The sequence below is a fragment of the Rhinatrema bivittatum genome, chromosome 4 (assembly GCF_901001135.1).
Source record: "Rhinatrema bivittatum chromosome 4, aRhiBiv1.1, whole genome shotgun sequence".
NCBI classification, from domain to species: domain Eukaryota; kingdom Metazoa; phylum Chordata; class Amphibia; order Gymnophiona; family Rhinatrematidae; genus Rhinatrema; species Rhinatrema bivittatum.
Window position 1 is genome coordinate 338251275 of NC_042618.1, and position 13576 is coordinate 338264850.

General features: G+C 45.1%; 1 protein-coding gene across 1 annotated transcript in view; it reads right to left on the reverse strand.

Annotated features, from left to right (window-relative positions):
* Nucleotides 1–10165, reverse strand: part of ZACN (zinc activated ion channel) — a 53075-nt gene extending 42910 nt beyond the window's left edge. Inside the window, exons 1-2 of the mRNA XM_029600461.1 lie at nt 10112–10165; nt 1793–1849 (exon numbers count right to left, since the gene is read on the reverse strand). The gene's annotated coding sequence lies outside the window, so the exon portion shown is untranslated. The remainder of the gene's footprint in view (nt 1–1792; nt 1850–10111) is intronic.
* Between the last annotated feature and the right edge of the window lie 3411 nt (nt 10166–13576).

Below are 13576 nucleotides of genomic sequence, written 5' to 3' on the forward strand. Positions count from 1 at the left end.
TCGTGGGCTGCTTACATTGAAACAAATAACAAAAGGAGCTTAAAGGAACTTACAGAGAACAATCGTGTCTAATTAAATTGCAATAAAGAACTATTCAGAAACCTATGTACAGAAGGAGATAGATACATATTAAAAAAAAAAAGTGTATGATATGGTGTCTTCATTTCAGGATGGGGTGGAAGGAAGGAAGGGAAGAAGCATTAAACAAGAGAAGATTAACAAATACAGAAGAGTTGAATCAGATTAACAATTTGAAAAGGTATATCTGTGGATAGGTGATGCGAAAGCAATGGGTAGTCCAACGAGTAAAATTAGGAGAGTGACTTTTGGATAGAATCCTGTATTAAGAGATCTTTTACATATTGGAGCAATCTCAAAAGAAGAAGAAGAGTTTTATTTTAATTTGACCAAGGAAGACTATACAGCATTAAATATTAATATTAATATTAAATATTAAATATTAACATTAAATATTAAATATTGATTCCCCTTTATTTGTTTCTATGATTATTGTAGGGGGATTCCTACTGAGGCTTTGTTGATTGTGGTTTATACAAAGCACAAACCTGGCCTGGTCAACAAAGAAGTTCTTTGGATAGCAACAAAAGGAAGATACTAGGATCTACTTATTTTACCCATATTGTAGGCAAGAAAGATCAATGCCCAAGCCATCCTGTATATGCTAATTCATTCTGGCAGGAAAGGGAGTCAATAATTTGGGCAGAGAGCTGGTTATGAAACTGTTAATATCGTGACGACTTCTATTTCCAATTATATGATTTATTTTTCCAATAAGAAAAGATTGGGAGGAGTGGAATTGGGTGAAAGAAGGGAATTTGGGTGGTTGGTATGGGTGCCTATCTTAAGTAAAGCAACTCATACTTTATATAGCCTTTTAAATAAAGAACTTAAACCGCCCCCTCCACATATTTTGGGTTGGGAAAAAGATTTGGGAAAGGGATTTATGTTTTGCTTTTGTTAAAAAGTGCTCCATCTCAGCTTCAGTAGTAGAAAACGGTTATAAAATGCTATATCGATGGCATCTCACACCTGTCAGATTGCATTTGTTGTACCCCACCTTGGAGGACTCCTGTTGGTGAACTCCTGTGATTCGGTAGGTACCTTTTTACATAGGTGGTGGGACTGTCCTATGATAGCTAGATTCTGGGATGACATCGTAAGGATGACGGGTGAGCGTGTGGGAATCACTTTGCCTAAAGATCCCTTGTTTTTTCTTTTGAATTTACCCGAGTCTGAACATGAGTCTGAGGTGGTCTCATTGAGTCTTCAAATAATATTGGCTGCTAGAGGGGAAGTGGTTCGTTACTGGAGGAAACCTTTGGTTCCGCCTATGCAGAGAGTTATTCAGAGGTTAGCCCGGATTTATTATTTAAATCGGCTCACCGCAATCAAGCAGAAATGGCTTCCTAAATTTGAGAAAATATGGCACCGATATTTATTATGGCAACAGAAATGCTAAATTGCTGGCCTGTGAGACATGTGGGAATGTGCAGATATGAGGTGTCATTGTGCCTCTGGAGGGGGGTGGGGTGGGGGAATAGAAATACAAATAATGAAAAACACTCATGTTTCTTATTCATTTCTCTTATTCTTTTAGTTGTGTGATATGCTCTCTTTGGTCCTCAGATATCAATATTGCAGGGATAGATAAGTGTATGAGAGGGATGACAGGTTTGAACTGATGGAGTGGATTTATGTACTGTTTTTCATGCAGTTGTAAATGGTTGTTTTTTCTAATAAAAGTTCAATTAAAAAAAAAATCAGCTCATACTTAACAGTGACAGAAAGATCCACAGCAGGGCCCTCATTGTGTTTCTCTTTGGAGACTCTGGCATAGAAAATAAACAAAGTTAGTATTTCTAAAATGCTTTGCTTTTTACTGTTGTCTGAAAGTCGGATGTGACTGAGTTCCAGGACACACAAGTTCGATCATAGTATACATCAGAGAGGTGAAACATTTGGCATATTTTACAAGATCAAGTGCTGGGAAAAACGCTGGAGTTTATTCAGTCTGGTTTGGTATAGAGCATTTTACTGACCTGTGATAGGCCCCAAGGTGACCTGATTAGAAAAGATCAATTGGAAGATTATGTTCCACAAGCATCCCTTATTTATGATAATCAGGGGCAGTTCTATAATGAGGCAGGGCGAGGCAGACACCTCAGGCGGCAGAATTTTGAGGCGGCAAAAAAAAAAAAAAATTGCGCACCTCAAAACACCCCTGCAGCATCTACTGACTGCCTCAGACACTGCCCTCCCTGTTCACACACATCTGAAAGGGGGGGGGGGGGGGGAAGGTGAGGTGTCCTACATCACTGCAGTGCAGGCACTGCTCAAGCTCACTATTTTCTGCCGCCTCCCTCGTGTTCTGGCGTCTGGCTGAGCAAGGTCCCTACCAGTTGCATTAACACTCTTCTGCAGCGCTTTTGCCGAGCTTTTCTGTTTGGTACCCTTGCTGTGACGCCTGCCTCTGTGAATCATCAAACATAAAAGTATGTTAAAAAAAAAGGAAAGCAAAGCTGAGCCTCTGCTCTAGAGCGATAGCTAGCCTATGGCTGTTATGGCCTTGGCCATAGGCGCCATCTACCAAGGAGCGCAATCTCTTTAACAATATAGCTGAAGAGTTGCCTTCCTGCCCCTTGATATACAGTTTTTCGGCAAGAACTGCTGTTCCTGCTTCGGAGCCCCTTCTGCAGAGCGCAGGTCCGGTTGAAAGAAGAAACAGCCTCCTGGCCCCAGCTGTCAGAAAGCGCAGCCCACGGAATTACAATAAACAGCATCAGCCTTCCACGCCCCCAGACCTGTCAGTAAGAAGAAGTGCAGCTGCGGAGCCACACCAGCAGCACCGAGCTCCCACCCCAACAGTCGAGAGAAGCGAGGCTGTAAGAGCATGAGACAATGTGTGTGCAGGCCCGGCACCACTAGGTGTGCAAACTGTGCAATTGCTCAGGGTGGCACACCTGGTGGGGTGGCGTCAGGAGCAGGGAGAGGCCCGAGTTGCAGCCGGTGGACTTGTTCCCACTGGCAGCGGAAGATGTGGAGGCCTGTGGTGCCGCCGGTGGGATCGGGTCACGTCCAGGTATTCCTGCTCTTACCTGCCCGCGCGGTCCCTGAAGAAAAACATTGCGGGAGCCGCACAGGCAGGAAGGAGGAGGAGCATCGGCTGCAGGCAGGAAGGAGGAGCAATGTTTGCGTCAGGGCCACCGCGAGATGGGCTCCCACCTCGCGGTGGCCTGAGAAGAGGAGAGCCCGGCAATAGGGCCACCGCAGATCCTACCTTGTGGTGGCCCGAGGAGAGTTAGGTAACAGGGTCACCATGGATCCCACCTCGCGTCGGCCCAAGAAGAGGAGAGCATGACAACAGGGCTACTGCTGATCCCACCTCACAGTGCCCAAGAAGATTAGAGCTGCCGGAGAGCCCACCCTGAGGTGACCTGTGAAGTGGAGGCCCAGAAGTCAGAGAGAGGTTGAAGCCCTGTAGAGAGAGAGAGAGAGAGAGAGTGTGTGTGTGTGAAAGAGAATGAGTTGAGAGACTGTGTGTGGGAGTGAGTGTGTGTATGTGTGTGAGAGAGACAGCATGTGAGAGTGAGAGCCTGTGTGTGTGAGAGTGAGACAGCATTTGAAAGAGCATTTTAGAGTGAGAGTTGTGTGTGTGACTGCATATGAGTGTGAGAGCCTGTGCCCGGGTGTGTGTGTGTATGTGAGAGAGAGAGAGACAGCGTGTGAGAATGAGAACCTGAGTGTGTGCTTGAGAGAAGGAGGGAAGAAGGAAAAAAGACAGGTGGATAGAGAAGAAACAGAAAAAAAAGGGACCCTGTAAAAGGAATTGGAAAAAGGTCAAGAAAGGGGGGGGGGGGAAGGCATGTGACCAACCAATTAGAAAACTAAGATCAGACAGCAAAGGTAAAAAAATAATAATAATAATTTTTTAATTTTTAGTGATTGACATATGTTATCTTTGTGACTGTGCAAGAGATCAGCATGGAGGAACTGGAAGCCCTGCAAATTTTTAATACCACAGGGCCTGCACAGAGGAGGCAGCAGAATGGGCTTCAGTGCCAGTAGCAGCGATCAGCACCTCCCCAATAGTGGCAGCAGTGACAGTGGCAGCAGGGGAACGAGAGAGGCTCTGAGGTTGCTAGCAAAAGAAAGAGAGAGGGTTTGCCTTCAGTGTGTGCATGAGTATGAATGGGAGTCTGCCTGGGGGTGTTTGTGTGAATGAATGGGTGCCTGCCTGGGATCTGTCTGTATAAGAATAGGTGCCTGCCTGGAGTGTGTGGGTGTAAATGGGAGCTTGTCTGGGGTGTGTGTGTGTGTGTGTGTGTGTGTGAGAGAGAGAGAGAATGGGAGTTGCCTGGGGGGGGGGGGGGGTGAGAGGGAGAATGGATACAGCAGGTGGATTCCAACCTGCCAGCAGCTGAAATGAAGATGAGGGCCTGACACTGCTGGTAGAATCTAACCAAAGAAGAGCTGGAGATGCCTGTGGATTTGTTTGAGAGGGAGCATATGTGTGTATGAGCTTTAGTGTGTATGTATATATAAGAAAGAGGAAGAAGTCTGTGTATCTCTCTCCTACTAATCGATGACAATCTCAGGGTGAAATCAAAGTTCCCAGGTATGGCGAGCGTGAATTTTTACAATTCTTTTTAGTTTTATTTTTCAGATGTTATTTGATGTGTCTGCTGTTTTGAAATATTTTATTGGTGTTTGGAACATTTAAAAAAACTTGTATCTGAGTTTTTAATTATTTGATCTTTTATTCATCAGCTTTTAAAAAAATAATATTAGTATTATTTTAGTACTATGATTATGTATTTATTTTATTTCTTGATTTTATTGTTTGTGTTGTGTTTGAGGCTTTGTGGACCGTCCTAGTACAGATCCCTGAGACACTCCACTGTTTACCTTTTTCCACTGTGAAAACAGACCATTTAATCCTACTCTCTGTTTCCTGTCTTTTACCCAGTGTGTAATCAATCGTCTCCTATCTCATGACTTTTTTTAGTTTTCTTAGAAGCCTCTCGAGGGACTTTGTCAAACACCTTCTGAAAATCCAAATACACCACATCTACCAGTTCACCTTTGTTCACATGTTTATTCATTCCTTCAAAAAAAATGTAGGAGATTTGTGAGGCAAGAAAGAGTGTGCATGTGTGTATATGACTGAGCATGTGTGTATGTATAAGAGTGTGCATGTGTGTATAAGAGTGTGCATGTCTGTATGTGTCTGAGCATAGAGAGAGTATGTGTGTGTATATGTATGCGTTTGTATATGATTGAGCATGTGTGTGTGTCTGTGTATGTGTACGTATGATTGAGCATTTGAGACAGAGAGGAGAATGTTTTTGTGCCACAACCCGTGTTCCCTTATAAATCCATGACAATCTTAGCGCATCTGGAAATCAAAAGTTCCAGGTATGGAAAGTGTTTTGTTTTTTTTAAATATCTTCATTAGTTTTAATTTATTTGGTGTTATTTGATGTATCTAATGATTTTGAATATTTTATTGCCATTTTGAATATTTTTATATGAGTTTCTAATTATTGGATGTTTTATTTGTCAACTGTTTTGAAATATTGATTATTTGTATTAGTTTAGTTAGCTATTATGATTGATGGTTTATACTTCTTGATTCTTTATGAGGTTCTTTTTTTTCCATGGTTGCATTGTAGAGTCTGGCTTGTTGTGGTTCAGTTTTTGTCTGCAGGTTTCTGTTTTTACTTTATGGTCTCTTTATTCTGAATTTGGTGAGGGTCTGTTTGTATTCTCTATGTATGATTAAGGTGAGGTATTCTGCTAGCATGTAGTTTCTGTGTAGGGATCTAAAGCAGCCTGGCTTGTTCTGTTTTCCAAACAGGACCAAAGTGATTAGAAAAATAAAATGTCCAAGCAACAAGGGTAGAAAAAAGCATTTTATATTCACTTTTAGTGAATGGAATATTCCAAGTTTGGGAGTATATTATATTTTTATTTTGCACACTGCAGGAGGAAATACATTTGCCTCTATTTCACAGAAATAGAAATGCATTTCATAAATAAGTAAATTTATCTGGTGTTGCATAACATGCAACATCTGGCTTCTCCGGGTTTCCTGTTCAGTTTTTGAATGAAGGTGTATGGTGCCAGGATTGTACTGGTTTAAATTGAACTGGAAGCCCAAAGAAGCAGGGGCAAACTACTTGGTGAAAATAAAAAGTAAAGCCCCCTGCATTTAACAGAGGTTCCCAGCTCGTGGAGGTGTATGTTGTGTTCAGGGTGAGGGCGCATTTTTTCATTTGGCCATAGGTGCCAAATGGTCTGACTTCTGCTCGGCTCTCGTGTCCCCTCTGCTGCTTGGCTACCCATCTTGGCAGCTGCAGGAGGGGACGGATTCGTTCTGTAGAAAAAAAAACCCCAATGTGCTGAGGGTCTGTGATGTACGTGATGGAAACCTCAGGCGGGGGCTGCGAGGTGGAACGATCCACTGCTGCACAGGGGCGGCCACACACACAGGAGTCTGCCAATCTGGGGCAGGCCAGGGTGGCTGCTGGGGGCGAGGAGCTGAGCAGGAGATTTGTGGAAGGCATTGTGCAGCAGGCTGCGCAGGTCCCGCTCTTCAGTATCGGCACTGCCTGCAGCGACGTCCCGCTGGAACTTCCTGAATACGCAGCGGCTCCTACCCGCTTCTGGAGGGAGAGAGACACTGGCCTTGGGGTGGGGGAAGACATGACTTTGAGAAATAGATTCATACTCTCAGATGAATTATAATCTTCATGGCAATGTCTCTGAAATATACAAGCATGTTAATGGACACCTATGGATTCTATTCTGCTTAAGAATGCTGCAAAAATGTGGACTGCATTTTTATTTCTAATTGCATCCAATGAGACGGATCTGGGGTTGGGGGAGGAAGACAGTGACTGAGACAGAGAGAGACGTGTCTAGGAGGATTTCAAAGTGATTGGTGAGAGAGAGAGACAGCTCTAGGTGGAGAGGGTGACAGTGACTGGTGAGACAGAATGGTCATGGAAAGGAGTGACAGTGATAAGAGAGTCTGGTCTGGGGGGAGAAGTGACTGTGACAAGACAGGCTGGTATGGGGGAGGGGGTGACAGTGACGCATGAGAGAGTGATTGGTCTGGGGGGAGGGGATTACAGTCGGGGCAGTTCTAATATTAGGTCGTGTGAGGTGGTTGCCTCAGGTGGCAAAATTTTAGGGTGGCAGAAAGTGTCCTCCAAAATAAACCTGCAGCGACCACCTCATTTCCCAGCCAAACTGAGGAAAAAAGTCCTGTGGCAGTACAGTCAGGGCCGGTGCAAGGGGATTTGGCGCCCTAGGCGAGCCTTCTCCCTTGCGCCCCCCCCGGTCTCGGCCCTGACTCCTACCTCATTCTCGATCACGCCCGCTGACTGGGGTTTTCTGGGTCGCAAGCAGGTTGGGCACTGCTTGCGGCCTGCCAAACTCCACTCCTATTTGCCACCACTTGCGGCTCCATATGGCTCGCACCCAGTGGCGTACCAAGGGTCTCCGGTGCCCGGGGGCCAATGCATGTGTGCCTCTCCAGCATCCCCCCTTAATCCTTCTTGTACTAATGCTTAAGGTCACAGAAAATCAGTGGTGTCTCCAGACAGAAGAATTGGGGGGGGGGGGGGGGCGCCAAAATGACATTTCTTCATCTCACCCACCTCTATAGCATGGATCCTGCTTTAAAATTGGTTATTAAAAAAAAGTGTTAATAAAAAAGTCCAAAGGGTCCTCTGCGTTATTTTAAAAAGCTGGCCAGTTTCACACTATAAAATTATGTTGATAGCCTCAGTCAACTGATTCTATGTGGCTATGAGAGTGAAGTCAGGAATATATAGGAAGGAACAGAATGTCAATATAAATCCTGCACCTCCAGTTCTGTAACTCTGTGCATCCACTGAAATTCCCCCAAACAATGGAGCTTGGATGTTTCCCTTACAGCTCATCATACTGAAAGATATTTTCAAATTCTGGTGTCACTTCACAGTAACAGCAGCACAAACAGCTTCCACTGCCAGACACATTGTGAACTAACACAAAACACCACAAAAAAGACACTCAAAATCTATACTGCAATCCCATCATAACATAACAGTAATAACACCAAGGACTCAAACAACAATAACCCTACCTGTGAATAAGCAAGGGTAAATATTACACTGGGTCCTAGAATACCAATACTCCACCTACTGAGGAAACAAAACAAACCCGATTGCTATAGATCCCTATGCTAGCAGAATCTCTCATCATGGTCACACACACAGAGCAGAGACAGACCCTCACCAAATACAGAATACAAAATAAAGGAGCACAAATTAGAAAAAACTGAAATGGAAACCCCAAGAAGCCAGACTCTGTGTATTAACAATGGAAAAACAGAACCACCATTCTTCATAAAACAAATAAAATCAAGAAACATAAAGCATCAGTTATAATAGTAAAACCATACTAATAAAATAATATTTTAAAACTACTGATAAATAGAATTTCTATTAATTAAAATCATATACATTTTTTACAATTTCCTAAAACCAATAAAATATTTCAAAACAGCACATATATCAAATAACACACAATAATTAAAACTAATAAGGATTTTAAAAAGCCCCTGCTGTCCATACATGGGAGCTCTTGATTGAGGTTATCCTCTCTCTCTCACACATACTCACATGTCCATTCTCTCTCACACATACACTGTCACATACATACACATTCATGCTCTTATACCCAACCATAACCTCTCGCTCTCACAGACACTGACACACTCAGGCTCTAAGGCACTCTCTCCCCCTCCACACCCCCCCCCCCCCCCCACAAACTCTTACTCCCCTGGATTTTCTCATACACACTCATGCTCTCACTGGCTCCCTCACATACACACAAACACACACTCCCAGGCAAGCTTCCAATCGTTCTCACACAAACACACACACACACACACACAGGCAAGCTCCCAGTCATTCTCACACTGACCCCCAGGCGGGCTCCCATTCATTTTCACACCACTCCCTCCCCATCCCCCAGGCATGCACACATTCATTCTCACACCCAGACCCCAAGGCAGGCACCAATTTATTCTCACACACACACACACATACAGCACAAACAGGCAGGCATCTATTCTCACACATACAAACCCCAGGAAGACACCCATTCATTCTCATACACAGACACACCCTCAGGCAGGCACCCATGCATTCACACACATACACCGCCAGGCAAACTCCCATTCATACACATGCACACACTAAAGGCAGACCCCCTCTCTTTCTTTTGCCAGCAACCTCAGAGCCTCTCTCATTCCTCTGCTGCCACTGTCACTGTTGCTGCATGGCTATTGCGGAGGTGCTGATTGCTACTATTGGCACTGAAGCCCATTCTGCTGCCTCCTCTGTGCAGGCCTCATGGTACATTGTGAGATCCGCATAGAGAAAGTGCTACTCTTGCACATTCCCAAAGATTACATGTTCCAATCAGTAAAAAATAATTATTTTTTTTTACATTTGCTGTCTGATCTTAGTTTTCTAATCAGTTGGTCACAGGCTTTTTTTTTTTCCACCTTCCCTTTCTTATTTTTTTGCCAATTCCTTTTATAACATATTTCTTTTCTCTCCATCTGTCTTCTTCCCTCAAACACACAGTCAGGTTCTCATTCTCACATGCTTTCTCTCTCTCTCACACACACACATACACAGGCACTCACTCTCACATGCTCTCTCTCATACAATCATGTATACACCGTCTCTCTCTTGCACATGCTGTCTAACTCTCACTCCCACATGCTGTCTTGCTCAAGCACAGGCTCTCATTGTCACATGCTCTCTCTCATACAATCATTCATACACACAGTCTCTCACTGGCACATGCTGTCTGACTCTCGCAGTCGCACACAGGCTCTCTCTCACTCCCACATGCTGTCTTGCTCAAGCACAGGCTCTCACTGTCACATGCTGTCTCTCTCACACACACAGAGGCTCTCCCATGCTGTCTCTGCAAACATTCAGGTCCTCACTCCCACACACAGTCTCTCAACTCATCTCATGCACGCACACATACACACTGTACAAACCCTCAGTCTCTCTCTCACCTCTGGGCCTCCTCTTCACGGCCGCTGCAGGATGGGCTCTGCAGCGGCCCCGGACTTCTCGAGCCGCGCTGCTCCTCTTCTGTACGCGGCTGATGCTCCTCCTCTTTCCTGCCCGCGCGGCTCCGGCAACATTTTTCTTCCGGGGCCGCGCGGGCAGGAAGGAGGAGAAGCTCCTGCATTGGCTGATGATCCTCCTCCTTCCTGCCCGCGCGGCTCCGGCAACATTTTTCTTCCGGGGCCGCGCGGGCAGGAAGGAGGAGAAGCTCCTGCATTGGCTGATGCACCTCCTCCTTCCTGCCCGCGCGGCTCCGGCAACATTTTTCTTCCGGGGCCGCGCGGGCAGGAAGGAGCTGGAGCACCAGCATGTTTAGACGCGATTGTTTTCTTCCGGCCGTGGTGACTTGAGCTCCACCACGGCCCCGCCGATCTTCTTGCTGTGTGTATTCGGCACACAGCATAGCAGTAGTTCACCGCTCAGCCGCTATTGGGATGACGTCCACCGGCGGCCATTGGCCATCAGCGGCTCGGCGCCCCCTAATGCTCAGCGCCCTAGGCGATCGCCTAGTTCGCCTAGTGCTTCCGCCGGCCCTGAGTACAGTACAATCAGGTGTTGGTGAGGCAGGGTTGCCAGCTTCCTAGAAATATCACTGACCCTCTATCTTCCACACCTCTGGGAACCCTGACCCCTGCCTATCCACCCCCACCTCCTTCCACAGCATTTCAAATCATCGAAAGGGCCAGCCCTCAAGGGACTTCAACTCATCAGAACTCCTGGCCCTTTCGATGATTTGAAATAAATAGCGCCTTGGTTTGGGGGTGGGGAGGGCGCCATCTCATTCCTTGCCTCAGGCAGCAGATTGCTTTGAGCTGCCTCTGATGATAATCATGTACTTTTAGGACAGCAGTGACCTCTAAATGGTTAGCATGTGCTCTTTGCTTCATTTATCCACATATAGGGGTAGATTTTAAAAAGGAGCACGAGGGCGTACATGTGTGTGCACTACCTGGCGCGCGCACATATACACCTGATTTTATAACTTGTGCGCAGGGGGGTGCACAATTGTGCACCTTGCGCACGCCGAGCCGTGCTGCCTTCCCCCGTTCCCTCCCAGGTCGCTCCGAAAATCGGAGCGGCCTGCGAGGGAACTTCCCTTCCACCTAGCCTGACATTCTCACCCCTTCCCCTAACCTTTCCCCCCCTCCCAGCCCTACTCTAACCCCCCCCCGTCTTTTGTCTTACCTTTTGCGCCTGCCAGCAGGCTTCCACCACTCTCCAATACCGCAGCAATGGCCGTTCTGTCGGAGGCCTCTGGTCCCGCCCCAGACCGCCCCGCCCTGCCCCGCTCCTTTTGTAAAGCCTCGGGACTTACACGCGTCCCAGGGCTTTACGTGCGTTGCCGAGTCTTTTTAAAATAGGCCCAGCACGTGTAAGACAAGTTACACGTGTAACCTTTTGAAAATCCGGCCCATACTGTATATTTTGACACTTATATGCAGTACTCCATGGTAAAAGGAAAAGCTTTGCACGTTCTTACAGGCCAATGCAATGATGGCACATGATTAAGTTGTAATCTATACCACTCATATTTTCATTACCGTTGTGATGGTTATCTAACTTAACGACGGTATAGAAGAGTTTTTAAATAAATAAATAAAGTGTGCCCAGTCTTGCACACAGGTTTATTTGCAGTTGGACATGCATTTTGGGCGCGCAATCATAGCATCCAATGCAGTAAGGAGATTAGCGCGGCAATAACTTGCGCCCTAACCAAGGTGTATCCGATAGCGCCCCTCACGTTTAAATTGCATACGAAGGCATTAGCTATTACTGTCTGATGCAGGAACGTGCACCCAAAGGTTGTACACCAATGCACATTTTTTTAACCAGAAAATTAACTCCAGCTTTGGAGGTGGAGTAAAGTTTACTCATTACTCAAAGGCTCATGAGAAACAGAAAAAAAAACTTGGTCCTCTGTGTGCAATAAATGTGCCCATTGTAAGGTAGGGTTGTTTAGACAGGTTAGTATAAGATTTAGTTGTTTGGGGTTAGAATAAAAAAATGTATATAGGGATTAATGGAGCGGATCATGATGATGAGCTAAAGGACATTTTAGAAACCATGGGTGATTCCTTTACTTATGGTAAACAGACATTGCAGATTTCTGTAACTTCATGTAAATGATGCACTTTTGTTAGGAACGCACAATTTAGACATCCATGTGCCTGAGGCAATATAATTAGTGCCAAAAATGCACATTTTCCCCTAGTGCACCCTTTTTATCTGCCCCTTCAATTTCATTTTCATTAGAATATTGCATTGGGCGCATGGGTTGTGGATGCACACGCGTTAGGAAAACAGACGTGCATCTTATGGTATCGACCTGAATGTGTCTTCTGTTTTCATCACAGTTTCATAATGCTAATCAAACATTAGTATCAGTTGATCAATATAAATAAAGTTTATATTAGACTCCTGTCTCTGGCAGATTACGTTCTTCTCAGCTCGCACACACTGTACAGCAGTGGTTCTCAAACCTATCCTGAAGGACCCCCAGCGATCAGGTTTTCAGAATATACACAACTGATGTGCATTAGACAGATTTGTACGCACTGCCTCCACATTTATCTCATGTATATTCATTGCAGATATCCTGAAAATCTGACCGGCTGGGTTATTTCAGGACAGGTTTGGGAACCTTTTCTATAACATATTAATTTTCCAGAGTGGAACTGGGTTTGTGTGTACATCGTGGAAAGAGGCTCGCCAATAAAAGTGCTTCTCCCTAAAGTCATAAGAACATGCCATACTGGGTCAGACCAAGGATCCATCAAGCCCAGTATCCTGTATCCAACAGTGGCCAATCCGAGTCACCAGTACCTGGCAAGTACCCAAACATTAGATATATTTCAAGCTACTATTCCTTATTGATTAATAGCAGTTTATGGATTTTTCCTCTAGAAACGTATCCAAACCTTTTATAAACCCAGTTACACTAACTGCCATAACCACATCCTCTGGCAATGAATTCCAGAGCTTAACTATGCGCTGAGTGAAAAAGAACTTTCTTTGTTTTGTTTTAAATGAGCTACTTGCTAACTTCATGGAGGGCCCCCTGATCCTTCTATTATGTGAGAGAGTAAATAACCGATTTCCATTAACCTGTTCAAGTCCTTTCACGATTTTGTAGACCTCTGTCATATCCCCCTTCAGTCGTCTCTTCTCATAACTGAACAACCCTAACCTCTTTAGCCTTTTCTCACAGGGGAGCCGTGCCATGCCCCTTATCATTTTGGTCTCCCTTCTCTGCATTTTCTCCCTCGCAGCTATATCTTTTTTGAGATGCGGCGACCAGAACTGCACACAGTATTCAAAATGTGGTCTCACCATGGAGCGATACAGAGGCATTACGACATTTTCTGTTTTATTCACCATTCCCTTTCTAATAATTCCCAACATTCTGTTTG